We start from the raw sequence: 5,755 nt of genomic DNA, 5'->3' as shown, positions 1-5,755 counted from the left end.
TTAAACTCAATTAAGAATAGTTAGATTGCTTATTGATTTTGAATTCTTTCGTTGCATGTTATCTAACTCCTTCAGCATGAACATCTTATTCGTCAGGAATCATTAACATGAAACTTCGTCACATTTAGAAACTAGGATACTCATTCTCTATACTCCTTCGATAACTTATTTCTAAGTTTAATCCATTTTTTGTCCATCTTTAAAAATAAACCTTTTCTGACCAACTTGTAATCCAAAACAAATTATAACCTACATTATTTAGATAATTAATAGTACAAAGATCAAATTAAAATAGTTTAATAGATAGTGGTTCATGAATAAAGAGAATGGGGAATAAAATCTCATCACATCATCTTTTCATTCAAGGTAAAATGTAATCAAGCCTTACTTTCTTTGAGCAAAGCTATGTCTTATAAAAAATAATAATAATAAATAACTAATCACTTTATGCCAAAAATTAAAATTATTAAACTTATGGGGTTACGAAAATCATGCTCAACAAGCAAACTAAACAAATCTCATTAATTAACATCGAAACAAATCTCAATAGAAGTCACAAACACCTTATCAACAAAGCTACAGGACAATAACATAGCAAAAGAAATTGGGAGAGGGTCAAAAGTATAACCATCTTCTAGGAACATCATAACACTTCCAAAATCCTAATTTCAAGAGGTAGAGAAAGAGAACATGTTACACAAAAGATAAAGATCATTCAAAAGCTTTTCTATACTACCTCTTTGGTAAATCAAAATCTTTCAATGAATGATAAACTACTACATTACCCTCAAAATACTTTTTTTTTTCCCATGGATCATGGGTCCAATTACAGATTGAGGTAATATTACAACTTTATAAGAAACACCCCAATCCAACAAGTATGGTTCATCCCATTTATTCTTTCCTTTCATTACCTTTTCATCCTACAAATATATTCATCAAATTCAATGTCAAAAGGAGATTAATGCTAAATTAATTTACAAAACTCTTCATGTGAAAATCAATTTATTTATTTATTTACTTACATTTTAAATTACATGACTAAAAAACATAACATTAGAAAATGTTTTAAAGAGTGCCGTTCTATTAAACACAAAGATTGAAGTAGAAACATTTAAATTGTCCAAAAAAAAAAGGAAAATTTTATTAAATTTTAAGAGTAAGAAAATAAATAAATTTAAAAACCACAATGGCAAAAGTAAAAAAGTTGAGAAGAATATTTTGGTAAATTATTTGCTAGTTTAGGCATCAAGGGCAGAAAGATATTTTGAATTCTCAATTAAATTTCCTTGTGCCATGATGACTTTGTTGAAATTCAAAAACTATTTTACAATTTAAAAAATGTATAACTTGAGCTGAGGTGCTTGTCTAATTTTCACTTTGATTCTCTTCCTGTGCATATTTAATTTATTTAATGTGTAAAAAAAAATTGTTTAAACTTGAAAAGAAGGGAATGCTTTTGATGTTTAGGACAAAGATGGGAATGAATCAAATGTCCAAATCAAACATCACATAGAGACAAAACCAAGGAAATCGTTATCTCGAAAATCAAGGAAATATATGCATAAGCTCAATTCCTTCGATATAACTTATCAAAAGTAGAGTCAAAGTTTTGCTCACCAAAAGTAGTTTCCAATGGATGGACGACCAATTGCCTTCAAGATTAAAGGACGAACGGACGATGGACAATAGAAGACAGACAATGAACGATGGACGACAACAGAATGGACGCGACGGATGAACAGCTGGCTTCGATTTGGGGGTTTCTCGTTTGTGTGCTAAGGTTAGAAGAAGGAAGAAGGTAGATCTGGAAATTGGGGGTTCGATTTGGAGGTTAGGGAACTCCCTATCATAACCGTCAAGAGTTCCTACACAACTCTCAAAGAATTATTTAATTCATTCGGAGTTCGACCCGTCCAGATTGGCCTTTCGTTCCCATCTCCCGACGTGCATGGTGAGGCATCAGGAGTTTGGTTGAACTCCAAACGCCTGCTTTTGGTGCGTCGGGAGTTCTTATCAACCGCCAATGAGGCACATACCACGTTGGGAGTTATTGAACACTCCCAACGGCACCCTTACATAGTTGAGAGAGAGACTCTCTCCCGACAATGTATTTCCCAACGATTGTTTTAGGTATCAGGAGAGTTCCTTTTTCTTGTAATGTTGATTGATATTGGATTGATATTTGATTGCTATCTTATTGTCATGTGATTTTTCATTAGATATTAAGTATTTTGTGATTTTTATTTTACTGTATTATGATTGCTATTTGATTTCCATGGTTAGTAAAATTTGCAGTTTTCTACCTTTTAATTTCATGGTTGGTATTATGATTTTCCATCATAAACTACTTAGTATCAATGTGATGATTTCTAAGTGATATTTAATAAGTAATTACTAATGATATACCCAATCAAGTTTATACACAATTTTGATAGATTGCTAAGTTATACTCCATAAGTTGTACCTTATTAAAACACGGTATATCAATGTATTAAATTACTAAGTGATATACATAATATAAGGTATATCAACATCGTAAATAGGCATGTGATATAATAATGATAGATATGCAATACAGAAAAGTTTGGTAATCATTCATAGTGGCTTTACAGTTGGATACATTATCGATAAGAAACTACATGATAGTATGAAAGTTTAACCTGGAATATAAGATAACAATTATATACATCATTGTTTAGTATGTTATCAATAAAAAACACAAAGTCTAACATCAAAGTGCAAAAATCCTCAAAAGAAAAACATCTCATAATTTTCTTTTTTATCATTCATTCTCCACTTCAGACTTATCTTGTGAAGATTTTTTCGTTTACATTCTATTCTCAACAACCTAAAAGAAATGGAGAATGAATTAGACATAAGCATAAGATTGTAATCAGATAGCAATCGAAGGCAATTAGATGACAATATATCAAAAACTACTAACTATGTGACAAAATAGAAGGTAATCAAATGTCAATCAAATGGCAATATTAGAAACTACTAAATATGTTTAAAAAAATAGAAGGTAATCAGATGATAATCAAAAGGCAATTAAATGACAATATCAGAAACTACTAACTATGTGTCAAAGAATAGGACAGCAATCAAACAACAAATGACAATTTCAAAAACTACACAGGAAAAAGAAGTTTACGAGTATTTTTCGCTTATTAGATATTATCTTACAGAAGAAGAAACTGTAATTATCCTCTCATTCTATTATAGCCTTTACACATTTAAATACTCAAACTTCAGAAAATCAGCCTTTTTCATTGATCTAATATACTAATTAATATCCCACATCGCGCAGCATGCTCAGTAAAGAGATATATAGAGAAAAATGCGAGTTGCTACAAAAGAACTTCACATGCTTACGAGCTAAATTCCACCACTAACAAGAGACTGAAGCATGGACTTTATATAGCTGGGATGATTCGACCCCAACCCAAATTGTAGTTGCTCAACTCTTTCAAAAAGCATTTTTTTTCTTGCTTCATCCGAAGCATAGATCCGGTTTGAAAAATCTCTAGCTTTAAAGATTCTACAATCCCCAAAAATGAAAATTAGCGACAATACTACTTGATTCAACGATATGAAAAGTCATTAATTTCATTTTAAGTACATTTTTAGCATATATATACCTTCTAGGAATCACCATGTGATTTACAATAACTTGCTAGATTAATTAAAGAGATGAAAACTAAACCAATGGAAAAGGGATTTTGAGGATTAAAACCCCTCCCCATATAAAGTAACAGAAACTATAGTCAATCATCAATGGAATAATTGCAGAATACTGAATACATGCAGAACATACGAAAACCAAATAAAATTTTTAAAAAAAAAAAAAAAAAAAAACCTACAAAATCTAAAATCACCAAATTAAATGAAAAATACCAGAGCCAAGAATGACTTTAATTTCATCAATGGAAGGGTGAATACTTTTGCCCAAAACAGCCAACATATAGGCCGCAACAACCTTCATCCTCTGCAAATCTCCAAAAAAAAAAAAAAACAGAACGGTTGGAATTAAATACAAAAATATGAACAGAGAAAGGGCAAAAGAGAAGAAGAACATGCCGTTTGAAGATAGAGGTTTTTGATTCCTAAGGTACGTGAGTAGAGACAAGAAAAATCGGGAAGCAACCCTAATTTTTCGTAAAGAAGAAGGTAGTGAAGCGTGAAGTGATTCAAAAGTTGTGGGGGTCTTTTTTACTTTTTCTTTTTAATCCAAATTGGGCCCGGCTTAATAATTTTTCCATTTTAAAAAAGGAATAGCAGTTTTTAAAGTTTTGCTAAAATATTTCAAAATTATAAAAATAGTAAAACAAATTTATATAATAGAAAATACTAATCAGTAAATGACACCCTAAAACAACAAAATTAAGTACAAACGAGAATACAAAGATACACTACTTCAAAAACAATACGAATACCACAAATATATACTCTGCCTAAATATTCTAGAACCACAAATACACAATATCTAAACATTCTACAAGTAAAAATTAAAAATCATCCAATGTGGTCTTTAACGCTTCCAGCTGCCTATAGAACGCATGTATGAAAAGGAAGATGACGACCAGGCAGTGGGGGTCACTCAAAACTGATGGATGTCTACAACGATATACTTCCTCCAGGGTGAGAAAGAGCAAAATTGATTGTACAAGTGAAGTTGTTGTTGGCAAGGGAGTATTTGAAAGAATTGCAACTTCAAGATGATGTGATATTGAAAATTTGATTGTGTTTGACATCAAACCAGTTGTAGAGAGTTTCATTGTTTTCATTCCATGTGACCTTTTTGTCATAGGATCTTTAAAGTCAATTGGTTTTGCGAGCGAAAAACAATGTTCAAAGTAGAAACGTAGGAAACATGTGTGCGAGCGAAAAAGGTTGGCTTCCTGGCGAGGGCAGTCGTCAAAAGCTAACACTACAAGAAATCGAACTTCTCCCGACGTCACAATTCACCGGGAAAGGGTGGAAAATGCATCGGGAGAGCCTCTTCTGATGAATAATGGATCGTCGGGAGTTTGGTTGGGAAAAACTCGTCGGGAGAGGAACTCTCGACGCATGAAACAAAGGCGTCGAGAGTTGTCAAAGAACGCCTGACGCATGTATAGGGCATCGAGAGTTCCTCAAATTGCTGACGCATTATATACGGTGTTGGTAGTTCGAGGAACTCCAGACGCCCTATACATGCGTCGAGAGTTCTTCAACTAACTCCCAACACCTTTGTTTCATGCGTCGGGAGTTCTCGAACTCCCGATGCCTTGTTTTATGCGTTTGGAGTTCGAGAACTCCCGACTGTTTGTTTTATTTGTCGGAAATTACAGAAACTCCCGACGTAGTAAAATATGTGTGGGGAGTTCTTTCATTAGTTGAAAATTGTCATTTAAATATTTTTAATTTATAAGTTGTAATTTTTTTAAAATTTGGTCTGAATAACCTATAAAAAATAATTAACCAATTTAAACAGATTAACATAATAAATAAAACAAAGAAAACAAAGTCCATACTATAACAAAATAAATGAAAAATTACAATATCCTACAATAAAACAAAGTCGATACTAAATAAAAGAAATTTGTTTTCACAAATACATAGAAGAAATAAAATGAAAACAACCTCAATAAATACAAAAAAGAAAACAACGTCTGGAACACAGCATCTTAAACAACCTCAATCGTCCAACTTCATCTTCGAACAACATCCTACAATAAAACAAAAACATTCAAATGTCATCATCTTTAAA

At 32.0% G+C, this 5,755-nt stretch overlaps 1 long non-coding RNA gene across 1 annotated transcript; it reads right to left on the bottom strand.

Moving 5' to 3' along the window:
* Positions 1–2,543: 2,543 nt before the first annotated feature.
* On the bottom strand, positions 2,544–4,212 carry LOC120073893. The gene is made up of 2 exons (XR_005480841.1): positions 3,901–4,212; positions 2,544–2,851 (listed from the first exon to the last, which is right to left on the bottom strand). It is a non-coding gene; the product is annotated as an uncharacterized LOC120073893 (long non-coding RNA).
* Between the last annotated feature and the right edge of the window lie 1,543 nt (positions 4,213–5,755).

The sequence above is a fragment of the Benincasa hispida genome, chromosome 3 (genome assembly GCF_009727055.1).
Source record: "Benincasa hispida cultivar B227 chromosome 3, ASM972705v1, whole genome shotgun sequence".
In the NCBI taxonomy this organism is placed as follows: domain Eukaryota; kingdom Viridiplantae; phylum Streptophyta; class Magnoliopsida; order Cucurbitales; family Cucurbitaceae; genus Benincasa; species Benincasa hispida.
Note: the sequence above shows the minus strand (reverse complement) of the source record. Positions and strands in the feature narration are given on the sequence as shown.